At 47.8% G+C, this 22,714-nt stretch overlaps 1 non-coding gene across 1 annotated transcript; it reads right to left on the minus strand.

Annotated features, from left to right (window-relative positions):
• Window positions 1-19,768: 19,768 nt before the first annotated feature.
• Window positions 19,769-19,884, minus strand: LOC148453667 (U5 spliceosomal RNA). The gene has a single exon (XR_015874892.1). It is a non-coding gene; the product is annotated as a U5 spliceosomal RNA (small nuclear RNA).
• Between the last annotated feature and the right edge of the window lie 2,830 nt (window positions 19,885-22,714).

Below are 22,714 nucleotides of genomic sequence, written 5' to 3' on the forward strand. Positions count from 1 at the left end.
AAAGCCTTAAAATAGGCATCACCTATCTTAATCCCAACGCCAGAACGCAGAAGGACGACAGCCTGAACGAAGTAAGTCCGGGGCGTCCTTAGCGTTAGCCGCAGGGGGGGGGCGGTTAGGTTTAGGGAGTGTAGCGGGGTTAGGAATAGGTTTCGGGGTGTGGGGACATTAGGGTTAGGCAACCCTAGGGTTGAGGGTTAGGGTTAGGCACCCCCGGGGGTAGGGTAGGTTAGGTTTAGGGTACGAGAAGAGGGGGTTAGGTTTAGGCACTCCCGAGGGGGACTTAGGGTTAGGCTCCACCCCAGTAGTTTTAGGGTTAGGCACCCCTAAGGAAGGGTCAGGGTACTTCATACCGATCCCGTAGCCATGTATATCTGGTTTTAAGTACTTCCTTCTGCTACTGTACTGGTATATACTGTATAATCAAGTATACTATGCAAAATGTCAATGAAAATCATGTGCACATTTTTCACACTTGTCCTTCAAGAGACATGAGATCTGAAAATACATGGGTGTGACTTGGTAGTGATATTTGTATAATAAAATGGGCAGGTCAATATTTATTATGCTAATTGGGTTATCAGTGTTCACTGAGGTGGATGTGGCATGATAATGCAATTTGCAAGATAACAGTACAACCCCACCCACCTTACAGCAGCTACGCTTTCTTTCAGGAGAATTGCCTGCTCTTTAGGTGCGTACAGCTCCTGCTGTAACTAGCCTAGCTGGAGTCCTATGAGTTCCTTGGTTTCTTTCTTGTTACGGGTTAAGCACGAAGGGGGGGTTAGGTTTAGGCACTAAAGGGAAGGGTTAGGGTGCGGGGTAAGTATACTTACCCAACCTCTGTCAGGATACCAACCATCGGGATGCCACTGTCGGTATTGTGACAGGAGGCATCCCGACAGCTGGCATTACATACCATTCCCTTTTTATGCTACTGTGTTTATTGGAGATTGTGAGGGTCCATTGGTGTGCACTTTAGCAGTAAACGTGTTTATTTCTACACTTTGAGAAGAGTGACGGTGGTATATATACTTGGTTAAGGTCTAAAAACCAATATTATAGTGTGACTTTAGGTGATTTTGAATCATATGTTCTAATGTGTAAACTGCCTCCAATATCTTGTATCATTTGCAATACACATCAAACCACATGAAAAATAGCAATTCCATTAAAACCACCACTTGATACGTCCTCAGATGCAACTTTATTCACAGATATCATATATATTTATATATTTATTAATTTGTATTCATTATTAAGTTATTTACATAGCACACATAGCGCTTTACAGTGAATATTCGGCCATTCACAGCAGTCCCTGCCCCAGTGGAGCTTACAATCTATGGGTCTGATTTAGCAGAAGAAGGAGTTGCTAACATGGTAGCAGCTGTGATAGCACCTAATATGGTAATGTAGCAGGTGGCATCACATCTCCTGCATGATTTACTGATCTGAGCTGTGTCCTAGGATGCAGCATTGGATCATCTGCGATTCCATCGGCCGACTAAGTGACCCCTGGGGTCACGCAAGCCAGCTGCCGCAAATGCACAAAAAAGGCCGCAGATCCCCTCGATGACGGCGACACGCCCAGAAACAGGAGCAGCAGACTGTCAAACGCTGACAGTGTCCTGCTGGACTGCGTGCAGGATCGCAGAACCGAACTGCACATGTACAGAAGCTTGTCTGTCCAAATGGGGAGCCAGGGCAATACTGCTATTGTCCTGACTCCCCATTTGGACAGATAAGTTGATTTTATTATAATACTGGTTTATATTTTTGAATTTATTTTTTATGCATATTGTAATAAAATGTACCTTTTACATAAATATGATTGGGTTTTTATGCATATTGGGATGGTTGATTCCTACTTAAACCCCATTTTCATTACCATATTTTATCCTGCTGTATAAGAATTTTTTTATGCGGGAGGGACAAAAAGTTTTAAAAATATGAACAATGTTTTAAATATTGACTTTTAGATTTCATACTCTATATATATATATATATTTATTTATTGTCCTATTTGACCATCAAAGTATCTGAGGATCATCAACCTATACAAAGTTAAGCTGATGTATTTTTTTTTGCACAATTTGCAGTGATTTTGTGAATCTATGCACTTAATAGGCGCTGTATCTTTCTCCTCCACATACGCACATCTTATATATAAAATTCATCGGTCTGTTTGTTTGTTTTTCGGTCTGTCCAGTAATGAATTCAGACACCTTTGCATCGATTGGGATGATACCAATGTGAGGTGGTCCAGTTGGATCCTGGACAGGTTTTCGGGTGACAGAGGTAAAATATTGGATATCCCTACAACATTTTCACTGAACATTGCTTGATATACGTTCTGATATACCTTCTGATATACCTTCTGATATACCTTCTGAAAAACACATTTGCAAGTTACCTGGGAGCAGAGATCCTAAGACAACTCTTCCATGCAGGAGAGTTGACCATTAGGACTAGAAACCTATGTGCCTGACAGTTCGATCTTTTATCTGATTGACAAGCAATACAAATAATTTTTTCAATAAATACTGATCTTTTTAGATTATTGGATTATAGTCATTATTTTTGAGTATTGATACACTGAGACACACGAACACAGATTGATCTTTCTTTTGAGCTCATTTCATCCTTGAAAAATGTTTATATAAGAGGTGGACCCTTCTAGAATCCCTGAAGTGCAGCCATAGATCAATTAACTCAAACAATCAGAGCGCAGTAGATCCAACCTTGAGGTTTTAGGGTGGTTAGGGTCCCGGTCGGATCTCCCGTTGGTGTACACTGGTCAGAACTTTGGACTGGGGAGCCTGTTCTGGGCCTTCCACTTGTTGGATTTGGACAAAAACTTTACAGAGTGGTAACATCGGATCCTGGAAGACATACTAGGGGGTTGAGGTCCCAGTCAAACCTCCTGTTGGTCTACGCTGGGCAGAACTTTGACCCGTGAACGCTGGGCTGAACTTTGACCAAGGAAGCCTGTTATGGGCCTTCCATAGCATGGATTTGGATGAAAACTTCACAGAGGTGGCAATTGGTCTGGGATATCTGCCAATTGGTCTGGGATGTCTAACTTAATAACTTGAATATTAGGTGCTGGTCGGACCTCCTGTTGGTGGACGCTGTGCAGAACTTTGACCCGGGGAGCCTGTTCTTTGCCTTCCACTGGATGGATTTGGATGAAAACTTCACAGAGGTGAAACCAACATGAGGTGGTCCAGTTGGATCCTGGCCAGGTTTTAGGGGGGTTAGGGTTCCAGTCGGACCTCACGTGGTGTACGCTGAGCATAATTTTGACCCGAGGAGCCCTGTTCTGAGTTTTCCACTGGATGGATTTGGATGAAAACTTCACAGTGGTAACATTGGATCCCAGAAATCATACTAGGGGGATGAGGTCCCAGTTGGACATCCCGTTGGTGTACTCTAGGCAGAACTTTATCGGTGAGCCTGTTCTGGCCCTTCCACTGAATGGATTTGGATGAAAACTTCAAAGAGGGATGGCAATTGGTCTGGGATGTTTGGCAATTGGTCTGGGATACCTACTTAATAACTTGAAGATTAGGTCCTGGTCGGATCGCCCGTTGGTGTACGCTGGGCAGAACTTTGACCCAGGGAGACTTCCACTGGGTCTTCCACTGGATGTATTTCACAGAGGGATGGGAATTGGTTTGGGATGCCTAACTTAATAACTTAGATTTAAACCCTGCGATGACGGGCACTTCAGCTTATGTGTATATATATATATATATATATATATATATATAATATATACACAGTATATATATATATATATATATATATATCATGGCATGTTCCACCTGAGGCATGTTCCACCTGAGCGGCCGCACAAGGGCGCCACCTGCAGAGGGCGCACCGATTTTCTGCAGCCCCTGTGATTTCTATTTAAACAATGTGGTCACATACCATGTTGCACCCCAAATCTAGGAATGGTGAGTGCCATGGATTAGTGCTTATGTATATATATATATATATATATATATATATATATATCAGGGCATGTTCCACCTGAGGCATGTTCCACCTGAGCGGCCGCACAAGGGCGCCACCTGCAGAGGGCGCACCGATTTTCTGCAGCCATTTTACCCTGGCCAGCTCTGTCACTGTCTAGCTGTGCTGCCTGTCACTGTGTGCCGGGATGCCAACCCACCCAGTGGCCGCGCGGCGCTTTTGGACACTCCCACCACGGTGCTCCAAGATTGGGCAATGGGGCTGGGTGGGTGTGATGTCACACGCCATCCCTGCCTGCGCAGTCTCGGATTCCGGTGGGCGGCGGTGGCGGCGTTGGACTAAGTGGAAGCCGGGCACTGGACACAGAGAGTAGTGGCTGCTGCAGTGCTGTCGGCCGGCCGGCCACGGGACCAGCATGACTCATGAGGCTGTCGAGTTGCGTGTCCCTTACCAGCGGCAGGCGGAGCAGCAGGGGCTGCAGCCAGACCAGCCGGGTGACGGGGTGAGTGATCTCTGCGTGCAGGCACTTTTTCAGCTGGCACTGCAACTATCTGTTACTGTCCCAGTCTCCCAGAGCTTTTTTTATTGAAATTTGTCAGCCGACCCTAATATGCTGTCGGTCCGCACCATATATTCAGAATACTGCTGGGAACCCCGGTGGGAGGGAAGCGTTGCTCAGCATGCCGCGCGCATGCTGAGTGGTGAAGGGGGGCTGTGTGTGTAACTTTGTAAAGATGGTGAAGGGGGGCTATGTGTGTGTGTGTACAGGTGGCGAAGGGGCTGTGTGTGTGCGTACAGGTGGTGAAGGGGGGTTAGTGCAACAGTGAGGGAGGATAAGGAGAGGTGAGTGCTACAGTGACGTGAGTGGTGTGAGAAGAGGTGAGTGCTGCAGTGAGGGGAGGTAGGTGTGAGGAGAGGAGTGCCGCAGTTAGATGTGGGAAGAGGTGAGTTCTGCAGGGAGGTGAGCTGCGAGGAGAGGTGAGTGCTGAAATGAGGAAATGTGTGCTGCTGTGAAGGGAGAGGAGCAGAGAGGGAGAAAAGAAGACCTCCTGAAGAAAAGAAGAAGGAAGAGCCGGCCACAGAAGAAGCGTAGGCACCGCTGGCCATGATGCAAGAAGCTGAGAACCAGAGAGCCTTTCCAAGCACCATGGTAGGCGGCTTCCGCCACCTTAACTTATTTCACCCTCCCTAGACCACCAGTATTATTGGATACTGAGCCCGTGGGCCCAGTCAGTTGTCAGGCTAGTGGTGATTGGTAAGCGGGCAAAGAGCCCGTGCTCCTGGTAAGTGATCCTAGGCATTAGGCCCAAATCACTGTCCTGATGTTGTCTACAGCAGTGGTCGAAGTGGAAATTTTGAAGTGTGGGTATGGAAATATCAGGGGGCTCAGGATTTTGGCCTGCCTAAGTAAAGCCCCACTGATATTTCCATACCCACACTTAAAAATTTCCACTTCGACCACTGCTGTAGACATAACATTCGGGCCGCACTGTATGGTGTGATATGTGACGGCTGAGTTAGGTGATGTGGAGTTAGTCCCATGTTATATAACATCATGTATGGGAGGGGTGAGTGATTCTGCCTCTTCTCCAGGGATGCTCCTTACACTGTGGCACACTGGTAGGAAGTAGGATGCTCCTATGAGTCAGTACACACTATTGCTGTACTGTTTGTGTGACATATCAGAGTTGCCTGCAGTCACCCATGAGCATATCCTATTATCTATTGAAAGACTTCACGTGTCAGGAAAACCATGTATATACTGTACTGTGTGACAGGGCTGGCAGCCCTTAGCATGATTACTGTGCACAATTACTACACACAGGTTGTATGACAGGGCTGCCGTCCCTCAGCATGATCATTACACACAGGTTGTGTACTGGAGCAGACCATCTTCAGCCTGATTACTACACACAGGTTGTATGACCGGGCTGGCAGTCCTGAGTCTAATTACTTAGAATTTTTAAGAAATTACAAATATAAAATTATAAATGCAAGATTTATGATTGGAACATTGACTGGCCATTAATATTTTTTTTGTAATGTTTACTTAGGCTCTACTACTGTGTGGTATAATGTGTATAAGGAGTATTACTGTGTGGCATAATGTTAATGGGCTCTGTGTGGCATAATGTGAATGGTCTCTGTGGATTAAGGTGAATGGGCACTACTGGGTTTTGTAATATGACTAAGGGACACTAGTGTGCAGTGTAATGTGACAAAGGGGCACTATGTAGCATAATTCAAATTGAGGTACTGTTGTGTGGTCACGCACCTTCCTATGGAGACCACAACTGTTTTTTTTTTGGTGCACTCCCCCTGCTTCTAATATGGATGGGGCACCAATGCTCTTTATGTACACAGGGCACCGAAATGTGTAGTTACAGCTCCGCTGTACCGTACCGTACTGGTCTGGTATGTTAGAACTTAGGAGAGGAGCGAGCTAGTCACTCAGCTCAGCAGCATGCAGACAGTGACCATGCAGGTGGTGGTGCTGCTGCTAAGAGATCATGGGTGGGGGGATTGGGGATCAATGAACAGTGTGGCAGAGGTGGTAATAACTAATATGTAATAATAACTATGCTGAGTCTGAGGTGGGTAGGGGGGATAGCTAAGGAGCCGTGCGTGCCTCTGACAGAGATATTGACTTAAGTGCGTGCATTTGCTGAGCTGTAGGGGGGAGGGGGACCGAGGGCCTGATTCAGAGCCGGACGCTATTTGCGCTCGCTCGTTCAGAAAAAGGGGCCGGCTATTTAAATTGAGCGCTCTCTCTTTGCGGTCTGTTGACGCCTCTATGTCTTATCGATCGAACAAAATATGCGCTCGCTATTTTGTAAAGACGCCCCCTGGCCGCTCGCATCCTACGTCATCTCCGCTATTTATTTGATTAATCAACTACATCGAAAGGCATCTGAACTGCTCGCAGTGCTTGTGGTAGGATTTTCCTACCGCAATCATGCGAACAGTTCAGGATAAGAAACAACCAAGTGACGTGGTCGATGACGCTGCTTTGTTAATTATGCACACCCTTAAAACGCCCGTTTTTACCTTTTGGCACGCCTGCGTTCGGATCACCACTCCCCGTTTTCAAGCACCTTCCCCTGTTACCACCCACAAACGCCTCATCCTGTCACTCAAATTAGCAGGCACTCGCTATTTTGCGAGCGCTCGATTTCCAACCACAATGACTGGTTGGCGCATGCGCATTACGACCCATACGCATGAGCAGATGTGCGAACATCGCTCGGAGCGAACGAGCGGCTGCTTACGAGCGGCTCTGAATCAGGCCCTGAGTTCTGGCTGAGGAGGAGCACTGTGTATAAGTGACTTCACACTTCAAGTAGTCATTTGCTGAACTGAGTGGGGGTGGCTGAAGGCGGTGTAGTCAGCACCTCGGGATGTGGTTAGGTTTAGAAACTCGGAGGGGGTGGGGGGGGGGGCGCTCCATCATTTCTCGGCACAGGGTGCTGGAACACCTGGAGCCGGCCCTGATATATATATATATATATATATCTCTGGATGTATATATATATTTATATAGTTACCCAAGTCACCTTTATCCTGCTCCTATATCAGAAGTTAGCTGCTACTCTCACAGGGTTCCCTGTTAGTGAGACTAAATAATAGATAGGAGTGAAGTGTTTGTGGGTGAGTGCTTAAGGACCCAATAATTATTTGTTATTGGTGTAAACTTCCACTTTAGGGATAAATTGTGTAACCACCCTAGGTTTAACAACAAATACATAAATTAAAATATGAATTCTAAAATTGTAAACGAAGCTGGTGACACCCTTATAAAAACAAATATAATTTATTACCATAAAAGATCATATTAACAATGCTAATACAATTCAGTAAAAATGGTGAGTTTTACAGAATTCCACTTCTGAACATAGATGATTCATTCTTAAAGGTAATGCATATATTCACAGTGGTATATTCACCGAGTAGATAATGTACACAGTAACCCTACACGCTTTGTCTCCTTGGAGACTTCTTCAGGGGTTAATCTCTGTGCTTTCACATAAGATGGAAACAAATTGTTAATCACAATTAATTTCAAGAACTCAGGACCGTTGGATTTCTTGGAAACTTGTTCTCAACATGTTAGGGAGAGGGTTCCAACCTCAAAAAAATGAATGAAGTCTTAAGGATAATGGAACTCAGTGGTTAAAGTTGGCCGGAACGGGGCGGAACTGCGTTCCGTCACTTCAAATGGGAGGCGGAACCAGTTCCGCCTCGGTCCGCCCACTTAGCCTGGCTTTAGAAACTGTCAGCTGCAGGCTTGCGGCTGTCAGTCTGAATGTGTGGGGTCCGTTTTCACTGGATGAGCCTACCTGGTCGGCACACCCCCTTTGCCTGTCCGGCCCGCCCCCCTTTGCCGGCCGGCCGGCCCATTCTCCTTGCTAGGCTAGTCAGATCTGATGAAGAGAGAAGACTGAGGCAGTGACTGAGAGAAAGAAAAAAGGACACAGGTCAGGCATCCGCAGTACAGGTGGTGGAGTGGTGCTTGTAAAAGAGCTGCGTAGCACCAAAATGTAAGGGAGGTGTTTTTTTTTGTTTTGTTACTGTATTGTGACATCGCGTCTGGCTTGTCCTGGCTGGTTCCCACGGCTCTGTGCCGCACACCAGCGCTGCCCGCTCATATCATCAATAACTGTGGTGGCGGGTGGGCGGTGCTAGTTCTACTAGCGTTGATGACTAGCCTGTCTCTCATCCCACTGTGTGTTCTCCCTGCTCCCACTTGTCCTCCACCCCCCACCACACACACACACACTGTGTTCACCCTGCTCCCACTGACCCTGCAATAGCGTTCCCGCTAGGCTGTTTTAGCGGGGCACGGCGCCCTGCCCTCCTTCGGGAGGGCAAAAAGCACCCTGCCCTCCAGGAGGAGGGCAAAAAGCGCCCTGCCCTCACTGCCTGCGGGTGCCGTCCACGCAGTGTCCAGCGGGTGGAGAAACGTGCGGTGACCCGGTCACCGCCGGAGAATAGACGCCGGGCGCATGCGCCCGGCATCTATTCTCCCTTTCTGCAGCGCTTGGGGTCTGCCCGGCGTGTCCGTAAGTGCCGGGCACGCCCCCTAGTATGACGAAAAGGGGACGCGTCTTATAGACATGCCCCCTTTTCATGACCACGCCCTCTTGTCGGACGCGTGCAGCGCCGAAGGCGCGCGCACAAGGTTGCCCTCTCTAGCTCCGGCGCCCTGCCTGCCGCCGGAGCTAGAGGAACACTACTGCAATATGATTTCTCTGTATTGTAACTTACAGTATAAGGTTAAGAACTAATGTGATTTGGAAGAGATAAATACAATGACAGCTGATCATCATACTGTGTGGTTTTACTTTCAAATGTAACGGCAAATGTAAAAAGAATGAACTTACTGGAAGTGGCGTGGCTAGTGGTGTGGCATCTGCTAGATGGGCAGAAAGGAGTGGCTAGGATTTTTGCTCCCGTGGGGGGGGGTTTAGGGCGTATGGGGGGGTGAGTTCCACCACATCTCTAGGAACACTTTAAGCACTGATGGAACTGAATCTCAGTTCAGACAATGTAGGACCAGTGGTCAGCAATTCTATTCCACCTAATTCTAGGAACAACTCAGCCAACTTCAGAGTTCAGGCTCAGTGTGTGTGTGCGGGTGCTCCCTGGAGTCATTCCAAAAGGGAAAGCAGACAAGAGAGAAGAGAAAGAAAGGAGAGATGCCTTCTCCGATCCACCAGCCAATCTTTCCTGCTCTGTGAGACTCGTCATCTCCTCTCTGCGTCTGATCTTTTCCCTTCCCCCGTCACCTCTGCTGCTGGGCCCCCTCCCCATTCTAGCCCTAAGCACCCCTCATTTTCTCCTTAATTTAACACATTTCAAAATACCTTCATAGCTGGGATTCAAAACCTATCACCTCACACTTACCAATGGATAACGGAAAAGAGAAACAAAGGCACTCCTATTGGAGGGGCACACCTCTATTTATACAATAAAAATGGGATTTTGGTACTTACCGGTAAATCCTTTTCTCTGATTCCACAGGGGACACTGGAGGTGCTTACGCTGGGGGTATAGAGGCGTGGATAACTGGAGCTGGCACTTTAAATAATTCAGAAGAGTGAAGCTCCTCCCCTTCTATTCCCCACCTGCCCTCAGTTTAGAAAATGAAGACCGAGAAGAGATGGAGAACAACCGGAGTGAAAGGAAGAGAATATCACACAACAACAAAACCATGCTACATATGGAACAAACTGAACAGACAGGCGAAGAGCGATGAGGTGGGCGTCCAGTGTCCCCTGTGGAATCAGAGAAAAGGATTTACCGGTAAGTACCAAAATCCCATTTCCTCTTTCATCCACTAGGGGACACTGGAGGTGCTTACGCTGGGGATGTCCCAAAGTTTTCCCCACGGGTGGGAGCGCTCTGAGGAACCTGCATTACAAGGCGGCAAAACATGATGCTGAAGCCGCAAATGTAGCAATCTATAAAACTTCACAAAAGTGAGCACCGATGACCAAGTGGTCGCACGGCACAATAGTAAAGTTGAGACACCCCTACGTGCCTCCCACGACGTACCCACAGAACGTGTGTAATGAGCAGACATGGACATAGGAGGCTGACGATCATTGCTGAGAAGAGATTGACAGATTGTCAGTCTAAGCCAACATGCCAATCCTGTTTGGATGCTGGCCAACCCTTCCGAAAAGCCTTATTTAAAAGAAGGACAACTAAGACTCGCATAAGGACGTCATCCAAGCAACAGAGGCGAAGAGCTCTAACCACATCTAGGGTAGAAGAAACACCGGATTCCCCTACCAAAGAAGGTACCACAATAGGCTGATTTATGTGGAAAATAGACACAACCGTAGGTAGGAAAGTAGCTTGCGTCCTGAGTTCCGCCCTAGCATCAGGAAACACAAGGCCTATAAGACAGAGCCCCCAATTCAAACTCTCACGAGCTGTAGCTAAAGCCTGGAGGAGGACCGTCTTCCAAGACAATACTTAATATCAACCTCTTGGGGAGGTTCACACATGGAAGACTGAAGAAACAAAACAAAAAAAAAAAATACCAAGACTCAGGGAGCCATAGGTGGTACAAAAGGTGGCTGCACCCGTAACACCCCCTGAAGAATGACTGTGTTATGTTCTGGGTTGCTTGTGGACCCGGGGTGGTAGCAGGAGCGATCACAGAAGCAGATTTGTAAATAAAACTAGGATTTTTAATAAGTGCTCGAGTAGACATATAATGTGGCAGTAAATAAAAGTCCAGGAAAATATAAATGTGCACAAGAGTTCTGTGGTGGGAGCAAAAGAGTTAATGTCCAGGTAGAAACAATTAGAGCAGTCCAGGTGTGCAGGTAGTGAAACTGAAAATAAACAAGCCAGGTTTGCAGATAGTGAACTGAAGTGCAGGATGTCAGCAGGCTCAGGCACTCAGGTATGGGCAAGGGTGATGGAGGAAGCGGGGTAGTCCAGTGGGAACTAGGAGCTGACAGGCAGATGTCACGGCCAGGGTATTTCAGCATGACGCTAGGTGAGTGTTACCTGTGAGGTCATTGTGGCGCGGGCTGTCTGGTGGCGGAGCTGGTGTCTGGCGGGGGGCTTTGGCTGCACGCGTTGTTGTGCGGGCCTGTTGTCACTCTGCGCTGGTAAGGCCTGGCGGCGTCTCCATTCCGTTTGGCATGGGCGCTGCCATCTTGCCTTCTGGCCATGTGATGCGGCTGGCCAATCCTGGTGAGTCACATGTTCCCTCCAGCCAGTAACAGCACGGCATGGGGTATTTAGGAAGGGTCAGTGCCTTCCTTCTTTGCCAGTGCAACGTGTATCTCAGCCTAGCTGAGAGGGAGTTCTCTGTGCTTTCCTGTTCCTGTGAATCCGCTGTCTGCCAGTCTGCCTGTCAGCTCCTAGTTCCCACTGGACTACCCCGCTTCCTCCATCACCCTTGCCCATACCTGAGTGCCTGAGCCTGCTGACATCCTGCACTTCAGTTCACTATCTGAAAACCTGGCTTGTTTATTTTCAGTTTCACTACCTGCACACCTGGACTGCTCTAATTGTTTCTACCTGGACATTAACCCTTTTGCTCCCACCACAGAACTCTTGTGCACATTTATATTATCCTGGACTTTTATTTACTGCCACATTATATGTCCACTCGAGCACTTATTAAAAATCCTAGTTTTATTTACAAATCTGCTTCTGTGATCGCTCCTGCTACCACCCCGGGTCCACAAATAACCCAGAACGTAACAGTTTGCACTGGCCACATGGAGCCGGCCACGGATCAGGAGTCAGGAGTGGATTTGTTCAGGTGCATTTCTGGTCGATTAGAAAATCTGGAAAACATGCAGCATCAGATGGCTAAATTTCTGCAAGAGATGTCCAAGCGACAGGATAGTTTGCAAACTTCCTTTTCTACCCCTGAAATACCAGCAACTACATCCGCATCAGCGTCTTGGAATACAGGAGGCAGATCATCTCCCCGCTTACGTCTTCCTTTACCAAATAAATTTGACGGCAATCCTAAACTCTGCCGAGGATTCCTAAATCAGTGTGACATACATTTTACCCTGCAGCCTGACAACTTTCCAACTGCAAGAACTAAAGTGGCTTATATAGTCTCTCTGTTATCCGGCCAGGCCTTGGAATGGGCTTCCCCACTCTGGGAGCGCTCAGATCCACTGCTGGATAATTACGCAGGCTTTGTGTCATCCTTCAGGAGGATTTTCGATGAACCTGGGCGTACTGTATCAGCATCATCAAACATCATGACACTGAGGCAAGGGGTCCGTCCTGTCAGTCAATATGCCGTGCAATTTCAAATTTTAGCATCAGAGCTCAAATGGAATGAGGAAGCCCTCACCTCGGCCTTCTGGCATGGGTTGTCAGACCGACTAAAGGATGATCTAGTCACTCGAGAGCTTCCTACTAATCTGAACGTCATGATTTCATTGTGTATCAAAGTTGACCTACGCTTCAGGGAACGTCAGGCTGAAAAAAACAGAACTGACCGGCAAAGGTCATTTACCCCCTCCATTTCTACCCGTCCCATTCCTTCTCCCACTGAAGAGGAGCCTATGCAGGTGAATCATACACACCTCTCCAAAGAAGAACGGCAGAGAAGAATGCAAAAGAACCTCTGTCTGTACTGCGGAGAGTCTGGTCACCTGCTGATCTCCTGTCCCCGTAAACCGGGAAATGCCAAATCCTAACTGACCCTGGAGACATCAAGTTAGGAGTTATGAACCCGTCTCCAAAAATTAAAGATTTCACGATTACCCTAGCCTTGGATCTTAATCCCAAACCTGTCTTTGCTACTGCTCTAATCGACTCAGGAGCAGCCAGAAATTTCATAACGTCTAGTTTCATTGATAAATTTCAGATACCTTGTTTGACTCTCAACCATGCTATCTCTCTGACCTCGATAGACGGACGCCCTCTGACTAACGGGATAGTCACCAAAGAGACTCAACCTGTATTGGTCCGAATTGGGGCACTTCATTCTGAGTCCTTAAAATTCCTGGTGATATCAGAGGCCTCTCAAGAAATTGTTCTTGGTCTACCCTGGTTACGTAAACATAATCCCAGGATTGATTGGAGTTCTATGCAGATTCTGTCATGGGGTATGGACTGTCAGAAATCCTATCTTCCAAAAATTCGACCTGTGAGAAAGACAGTTTCATTAGTTTCTTCTGCCATTCCCAAGGAATATCAGATGTTTGCCGACGTTTTTTCTGAACAACAAGCAAATATCTTACCCCCTCATAGGGAGTGGGACTGTCCAATTGAATTGATACCTGATAAGATGCCACCTCGTGGTCGTACCTATCCGCTGTCCTTGCCTGAGACTCAAGCCATGACCGAGTACATCCGGGACAACCTGGCAAAGGGGTTCATCCGCCCCTCTACTTCACCTGCCGGAGCTGGGTTCTTCTTCGTTGGCAAGAAGGACGGTGGTCTAAGACCATGTATCGATTATCGAGGCCTTAATGACATTACTGTAAAAAATCGATACCCTCTTCCCCTGATTACTGAGTTGTTTGATAGGGTCAAGGGCTCTGTAATTTTTTCTAAATTAGATCTAAGAGGGGCTTACAACCTCATTCGTATCCGAGCTGGCGATGAATGGAAGACCGCTTTTAATACCAGAGATGGACATTTTGAGTATTTAGTAATGCCTTTTGGATTATGTAACGCCCCTGCTGTCTTTCAAAGTTTCGTTAATGAGATTTTCCGGGATCTGTTATATGTTTCGGTTGTTGTCTATCTGGATGACATACTGATTTTTTCACCCTCTGTGGCTAAACATCAAGAACATGTTAAGGAGGTCCTGACCCGTTTGAGAGAAAACCACCTTTACTGCAAACTGGAGAAGTGCGTCTTTGGAGTGCCCAGTGTACCTTTTCTCGGCTATGTAATATCTGGCTCCAGTTTAGAAATGGACCCCAAGAAGGTACAAGCAATTCTGGATTGGACCCGACCTCAGACACTGAAGGCCATCCAGAGATTGTTGGGCTTCGCCAATTATTATAGACGCTTCATTAAGGGATTTTCTACACTGCTGGCTCCCATTACAGCCTTGACCCGCAAAGGTGCTAATCCTGCCCAATGGTCACCTGAGGCAGAGTCTGCCTTTCATCTTCTAAAACAGGCCTTCATCTCAGCACCAGTCCTTCGACAACCAGATCTGGACAGGCCTTTTTTGTTGGAAGTAGATGCATCATCTGAAGCTGTGGGAGCAGTCTTGTCTCAACGTTATGAGGACAACCGAGTCCATCCGTGTGGGTTCTTTTCTAAAAAATTCTCTCCTGCCGAAAGGAACTACGCCATAGGTGAGCAAGAACTACTAGCTGTAAAGTTGGCGTTGAAAGAATGGAGATATTTGCTAGAAGGCGCCAAGTTTTCTATTTACTGTATTTACGGACCATAGAAATCTCCTATTTCTCAAAAACCTCCAATGTGTGAGTCCTCGTTTGGCCCGCTGGGCAATATTCTTTGCCAGGTTTCAGTTCACCCTGACCTTTCGGTCTGGAGCACTTAATCAGAAGGCTGATGCCCTATCGAGATCTCTCCTCTGTGATGATCAATCTGAAAATCAAAGCAATACCCCTGTCTTGGAATCAAGAGTTTTCGCCGCATTACAACTTCAGCCTCCTACGGGAAAATCATTTGTGGCCCCGGAATTAAGGAAGCAGCTTCTCACTTGGGCACATTCCTCTCGCTTCGCAGGGCACTCAGGCACTCGGAAGACCTTGGAGTTCCTGAAAAGACACTATTGGTGGCCTTCTATGAAGGCAGACATAATGGAGTTTATCTCTTCCTGCTCCTCCTGTGCCCAGCATAAATCATCACGACAAGCTCCAGCTGGGGAATTGCTTCCATTACCTACTCCATCACGTCCATGGACGCATCTCTCCATGGATTTCGTCACAGACCTGCCAGTCTCTCAAGGTTTCAACACTATCTGGGTTGTAATAGACCGATTTTCTAAGATGGTCCACTATATACCGTTGAAGAAGTTACCTTCTGCCCCTGACCTGGCACAGTTGTTTGTCCAACACATATTTCGTCTACACGGCCTTCCTGCTGAAATTGTCTCTGACCGTGGTGTGCAGTTTACTGCAAAATTCTGGAGGGCTTTGTGTTCTGTTCTTCAAGTGAAGTTAAACTTTTCCACGGCCTACCATCCGCAAAGCAACGGCTCCACCGAGAGAGTTAATCAAGATCTAGAGACTTTCTTAAGAATTTTTATGTCATCTTCCCAGGACAATTGGGCTGCCTTGCTGCCGTGGGCTGAGTTTGCACATAATGCTTCCTACCACTCGTCAACTAACCAAACGCCATTTCAGGTTGTGTATGGCCTTCATCCTCGTGTTCCTGAATTCCGAAGCCTGCCTGTTTTCGATGTTCCGGCCGTGGAGGACATGGTGCGGAATTTTGCTGCCATCTGGACTCAAGTACGGTCTGATTTGTTGAAGGCATCCTCTCGCTATAAGACCCAGGCCGATAAGAAGCGTAGAATAGTTCCACGCATGCAAGTTGGAAGCCAGGTCTGGTTATCCACCCGGAATCTTCGTCTGAGGGTTCCTTCTATGAAATTTGCACCACGCTTCATCGGTCCCTTCTCCATAACAGAAGTCATTAATCCAGTGGCCTATCGTCTACAGTTACCCCCATACCTAAAAATCCCTAATTCCTTCCATATTTCCTTATTGAAGCCCCTGGTCCTGAATAAATTCCATAGTGCTCTACCTGCTTCTCCTCGAGTCCAGACGGAGAGAGGAGTTGAGTTTGAGGTCGCCCAGATCTTGGACTCTCGTCTACGCAGAGGTCATCTACAGTATTTGCTGGACTGGAAAGGTTACGGTCCAGAGGAACGTTGCTGGACCGATGCTTGTGATGTCCACGCTCCCACGCTCATCAGGAGATTCCATTCTGCCCATCCGGAGAAGCCTGGTGAGTGTCCTGAGGCCACCCCAAAAGGGGGGGGTACTGTCACGGCCAGGGTATTTCAGCATGGCGCTAGGCGAGTGTTACCTGTGAGGTCATTGTGGCGCGGGCTGTCTGGTGGCGGAGCTGGTGTCTGGCGGGGGGCTTTGGCTGCGCGCGTTGTTGTGCGGACCTGTTGTCACTCTGCGCTGGTAAGGCCTGGCGGCGTCTCCATTCCGTTTGGCATGGGCGCCGCCATCTTGCCTTCTGGCCATGTGATGCGGCTGGCCAATCCTGGTGAGTCACATGATCCCTCCGGCCAGTAACAGCATGGCATGGGGTATTTAGGAAGGGTCAGTGCCTTCCTTCTTTGCCAGTGCAACGTGTATCTCAGCCTAGCTGAGAGGGAGTTCTCTGTGCTTTCCTGTTCCTGTGAATCCGCTGTCTGCCAGTCTGCTGTTACATTCTGGGTTATTTGTGGACCCGGGGTGGTAGCAGGAGCGATCACAGAAGCAGATTTGTAAATAAAACTAGGATTTTTAATAAGTGCTCGAGTAGACATATAATGTGGCAGTAAATAAAAGTCCAGGAAAATATAAATGTGCACAAGAGTTCTGTGGTGGGAGCAAAAGGGTTAATGTCCAGGTAGAAACAATTAGAGCAGTCCAGGTGTGCAGGTAGTGAAACTGAAAATAAACAAGCCAGGTTTTCAGATAGTGAACTGAAGTGCAGGATGTCAGCAGGCTCAGGCACTCAGGTATGGGCAAGGGTGATGGAGGAAGCGGGGTAGTCCAGTGGGAACTAGGAGCTGACAGGCAGACTGGCAGACAGCGGATTCACAGGAACAGGAAAGCACAGAGAACTCCCTCTCAGCTAGACTGAGATACACGTTGCACTGGCAAAGAAGGAAGGCACTGACCCTTCCTAAATACCCCATGCCGTGCTGTTACTGGCCGGAGGGAACATGTGACTCACCAGGATTGGCCAGCCGCATCACATGGCCAGAAGGCAAGATGGCGGCGCCCATGCCAAACGGAATGGAGACGCCGCCAGTCCTTACCAGCGCAGAGTGACAACAGGCCCGCACAACAACGCGCGCAGCCAAAGCCCCCCGCCAGACACCAGCTCCGCCACCAGACAGCCCGCGCCACAATGACCTCACAGGTAACACTCGCCTAGCGCCATGCTGAAATACCCTGGCCGTGACAGACTGAATCGCTGGTAGGAGGCCCAACCTGCATTGAAAGAAAATTGAAAGAGCAGAAATTTGCACTTTTACTGAACCTAGGCAAAAACTCGAATCTAATCCCATTTACAGAGAATTAAAAACGGGAGAACACAACACCCCTAACGGAAGGCCCCAACTGTAACACCCTATGCAATGATAATGCGCAGCCGAAACCGGTTTCTTGGCGCGAAGCATGGTGTGTCTGGGATGCCCTTCCGATATCGGATTCAAGAGCCACCACGTTACACACAGTTGTGCTAAGTTGGGGTGGACTAAAGGACCCTGCTGCAGAAGGACCTTACGAAGAGGAAGTGGCCCGGATCGACTGCCAAGAAGGACCGAAGAACCAACTCCTCCTAGGCCAGGTCGGTGCCACGAGAATGACTAAGGCCGACTCGTGTTTTATTTGTTTTAGTAGACGAGGAATTAGTGGAATCGGAGGAAACAGGTAAACCATGTCGTAGGTCCATGGAATTGTTAGGGCGTGAACAGCCTCTGCCTGCGGACCCAGAGTTCTTGACACGTATCTTGGTCATTGATGTTTAATTGAGATGCCCTGAGGTCCGCCTAAAGACGACCCCAGTGCGTGAAACGCGTTTGGGTGAAGCTTCCATTCCCTAGAATGGATATCCTGGCGACTTAGGTAATCTGCTTTCTAGTTGTCCACTCCCAGGATGAATACTGCCGATAAGATTACTTGACTGACTCTCGTCCCACTAGAGAATCTGAGATACTTCTCTCATTGCATTGCGACTACGATTGCCGGTCCGGCGGTATATGTAAGTGTCGGCCATCGCGTTGTCTGACAGAACTCATACCGGAAGAGACCTTAGAAACTGTGCTGTGTCTAGCAGAGCATGGGAAACTGCTCCGAGGTCCAACATTTATGGGCCACCGTCTTTTCTGTAGGGACCACCAATGAAAGTGATAGTCGAGGACAACAGCTCCCCATCCTCGGAGGCTGGCGCCTGTAGTATCCACTCAAGGAGTGCCACACTGGTTGCCGGGACTAGATGGATCAGTTGATATAGATGCAGGCGAGACCCTGACCCCTGTGTTAGCAGGGCCAGCTTGAACACTCGGGAGTGGAATCGTCCATATTGTAGTGCCTTGAAAGCAGCTAACATTTTCCCCAAGAGACGAAGACCAAGAAGCAAGGACACCCTCTTTGATCCGAGGGCTAGCTGAAAGAGCAACTTGATATTCCGGGCCTGGTCTTCCAAAAGGAAAATCCTCTGTAATGTCGTATCTAGGACCATCCCCAGAACTGGAGTCTTTCGGACGGACTCAGATTGGGTAACTAGAAATTGATGATGTCAGTAAGTCATGGTCCAAGAGAAGTGATTTCGATGGAGCCTTGATTAACTGGTCGTCATGACAGACATAATCTTAGTGAAAACACGGGGAGCCGAGGATAACCCGAACGGCCACGCCCGAAACTGATCAGGAGTTTGCAAAAAAGCATAATGCAGGAAAGCCTGATGTGATTCCCAGTTTGGGACATGGTGATGCGCATCATTTATATACAGAGAAATGAGGAACTCTGCCGGTTCTAAGCTTGCAATGACAGACTGAAGTGACTCCATAGTGAAATGCTACAGCTTAAAATATTGGTTGAAGACTTTAGGTTTAATAGGGATCTTTTCCGTGGACACCGGCCGACTCGTATAAAAGAACCGATGTGGAGTGGAAAGCTCGAAAGCTATTCGGAACCGCACGGAAAGCAAGGTCCCATTACAGGAGATCCCACGTTGGATGGGAGACAGTCAGCCACCTGTTGGTCGACCGGTCTTTGATTCTGTTGACGTATAACTGTATGTGGGCGACCTCTTCCTCTGCCACCCCTAATGTGTGAGGGGGTACCTCTGGCCCTTAAACGAAAGGGATGGGCACGAAAGGAATGAAATGAGGGACCTGTAAGTCCTCCTGCGAAGCATTCAAAGAGAAGAGAGAAGACTTGCTTGTCTTGGGATATCCATTTGTCCAGTTCTGGACTAAAAAGCATATCACCTGTGAACCGTAGACCCTCAACAGCCCGTTTGGATTCTGCATCCACCTGCCAAGAGAGTAAGCAGACAACTCTGCGGGCAGAAATAGCAGAAACGGATATACGAGCACTGATCTGTCTCTCTGGAAACCATAGTCATTTTAAAACCCATTAAGCTGGGGCATGCAAATATTGAGGCAAAACTCAGTTTTGCTTTTCTCTACGGAAATCTTTAGTAAAAGGTGAAGGAATTGTGCGTTCTAAAGAGAAGCCAGAGCATGTAAACTGCTGACTCACTGAGAGTTCTGCTAGTAATCGTAACTCTTCTCTGGAAGTATCCAAGCCCGTAATCAACTGGTCCACCCAGCAAATTACAGCATAGATAACCGAAGCGATAACAGGCGTAGGTCTAAATTGGGCTCCTGCTGCAGTGTAAATTGGATCGCAGTGTTGTTCCAACTTACTAGCAGAAGAGTCCTAAATTAACGTAGCACCTGGCAAAGGAAGAGTTTTCTACTGGAGGATGTGTTTCCCAATGTTCCATCATGGATGATGGAAATGAATAGCCGGAAGGGAAACGACATGGATTTGGAGCCGCTTATCCAGTTGTTTCCAGGTCACAGAAAGCTGTTCTAGAAGCTCTAGCTGAGCTGCAGGGACTACTTCCTCAGGTACATTAAGGATCTGCCTGACCGCTAGAATTAAAAAGGCTCCACTCCCTGAGAGGCAGATTCTAAGTACTGTGGCGCAGAGCTGTGAGGGGTTCCTCATTTGACTAGAGGACAGTCGGCAGAGGATGCTTAGTGCAGGCGTATGATAGGCAGTGGAGGACAATGTAGAAGCGGTACACAATCTGTACCAGTCCAGATAGTTGGTTAACCTCCTATTAGTCGTCAAATCGGACATTACAGCCACCATAACTCCTGCCATGTCAGCGGCCCATGCAGGAGTAGGTGAGACCGCAATAGCCACAGAGGATTATAATGGTATCTATAGTGGGAGGAAACTGGAACCTGGAGGAAACCCACGCAAGCACAGCAAGAACACACAAACTCCACACCCCAGGGCGTAGTGCACCGTCTGCACTGCCCCTTCGGTTACTAAACAAGCATCACATAGCGTGGTGTCAGCAGCATTTGTCTTAATTTGTTGTTACATTTGGAACAAACAAACATTTTCTGATAAGCCATAGTCCAGACATAGGTATATACACACAGCCACTCACGCAGAATCAGACTCTATGAATAAACAGAGACAGAATACAGAGACAGAAGGCTAGTGGGAAACAGGAGTTAACACAACTCCTCCCAATAATTCAGGTTCCCTGCACTTTGTACACCCCAGTGTTATCTTCACAGCCCCTTTTGGAAAGGATCCTGTAGAATGGATGTGTGCTAGGAGAATCAGTCCTTCTGCCCACACTGTGTGGCTTCTGCACTCTCCTGTAATGAGGAGAGTTGCAGGTAGTGTGTTAAAAACGGCAGCCACGCTGTTGTAACAGCCGCTATCCGCGTATAGTGAGAGAGCCCGCCTGGTCCGCCCCTGAGGCATGCAATATGGCTGCTTAACGCTGGGCATATATTAACGCTGTAACGCTGGCTGCGGCACCTGTCAGCCCCTCTATAACCTGTGATGTTGTAAACTAATGGGGAGAGCTTGTTAGATAGGGAGCATAGCGCTGCTCTAACCAGCGTTGTAGGGAGAGAGCCCGCGCTGCTAAGCTCCGCCCCCCGTCTTCCAGGCTTGCCGCGCTAACCTGGCTGCCCACCGTCTAACGGGGGAGCCCAGCGCTCACAGACTCCTTCAATTAACAGCCGCTCGCCGCGACTGAAGAGGAGTGAAGCAGCGCTTTAGTGCTGCATACAACATAGGGCGGGCGGGCAGGCGCCAGAGGGGGGAGGGAGGGGGGAGACGCGCAGCCAATCTCACTGCGCTCCACGGCGGCTCTCTCAGCTGCAGCACACTCTGCTCTTGTGATATTAGAGATGTGATGTGGCGATAAAGGAACTGTCAGTGCTTTTTCAATAAGCCCTGTGCACTCCTTCCTGTTCTTCTAAGAACAGGGCGCCAGGTACCCGGACCCCACCTTTAGAGAGGTGGCGAAGGGTACTTAGTAAATGTAAAAGATGTAGGAAAATAAATAAATATCCTAAATAAAAGAAAACAATAAACATATGTGTTGCTGGAGCACAGCAAATTGTGACCAGCTCCTAGAGGCACATTTTCTAAACTGAGGGCAGGTGGGGAATAGAGGGGGAGGAGCGTCACACTTCTGAATTATTTAAAGTGCCAGCTCCAGTTATCCACGCCTCTATACCCCCATTGTAAGCACCTCCAGTGTCCCCTAGTGGATGAAAGAGAAACACAAGTTGTGTCAATGTAAAATTGAGGGATTAGAAACCACATTCTGAGAAATTTCTAGTACATGCGCATGCGCAGATTAGCAACCATCGGCAATTGTGAACGGACTGCAGATACCGTCCGAGTCTGAATCAGGCCCACTGTTCTTTCCCCCCATCTATGGAAAAGTCATCCAGGGTGGGGAACAACAGTATCTTCAAACTTTTTTTTCATAGCAGGTGACAAGTCCCACTCGTCATTCGCAGTGTTAGTGTACATGTTCCTCCAGGTAGAAGAATATTACTCATTTTTAACAACATGTGCAGTATGTAAATCTGCACTTTCTGAAGTCACTAACATTGTGATTTTAATAGTTGTTTCTTTAGTAGAAAATGAGATAGGAGACAGATATGCAATCCCAGAACTAAGCTATTAATGTTCTCAAGGCTGTGTGTTCTGTATTGTCAATTATTATTAATTTTTTATCAAACCTTATTGTCTTTCCACATGACTATTTAAAATGCACATCATATGGTCTGATCAATGTCTTCTCAATATCATCAAATATAATCTTGCTTCCTTGTCCCAGCAGACGCTGGCTGTAACTAATGTTATAAATTTGACAACCCTACCCCTGCCTCCCCCCTCCCTCATCTAGGTCTCATCCACACAGAGAGACTGCACTTACCGTCTTTTCTTCAGGCTTCACTTCTGTATTTGGTATGATGCATCGTGTGCCTGCAGGCGCTGTGTTCCTGGGCTCCTCTTCT

This window comes from Taudactylus pleione, unplaced genomic scaffold (genome assembly GCF_031769625.1).
Source record: "Taudactylus pleione unplaced genomic scaffold, aTauple2 ptg001123l, whole genome shotgun sequence".
NCBI lineage: Eukaryota > Metazoa > Chordata > Amphibia > Anura > Myobatrachidae > Taudactylus > Taudactylus pleione.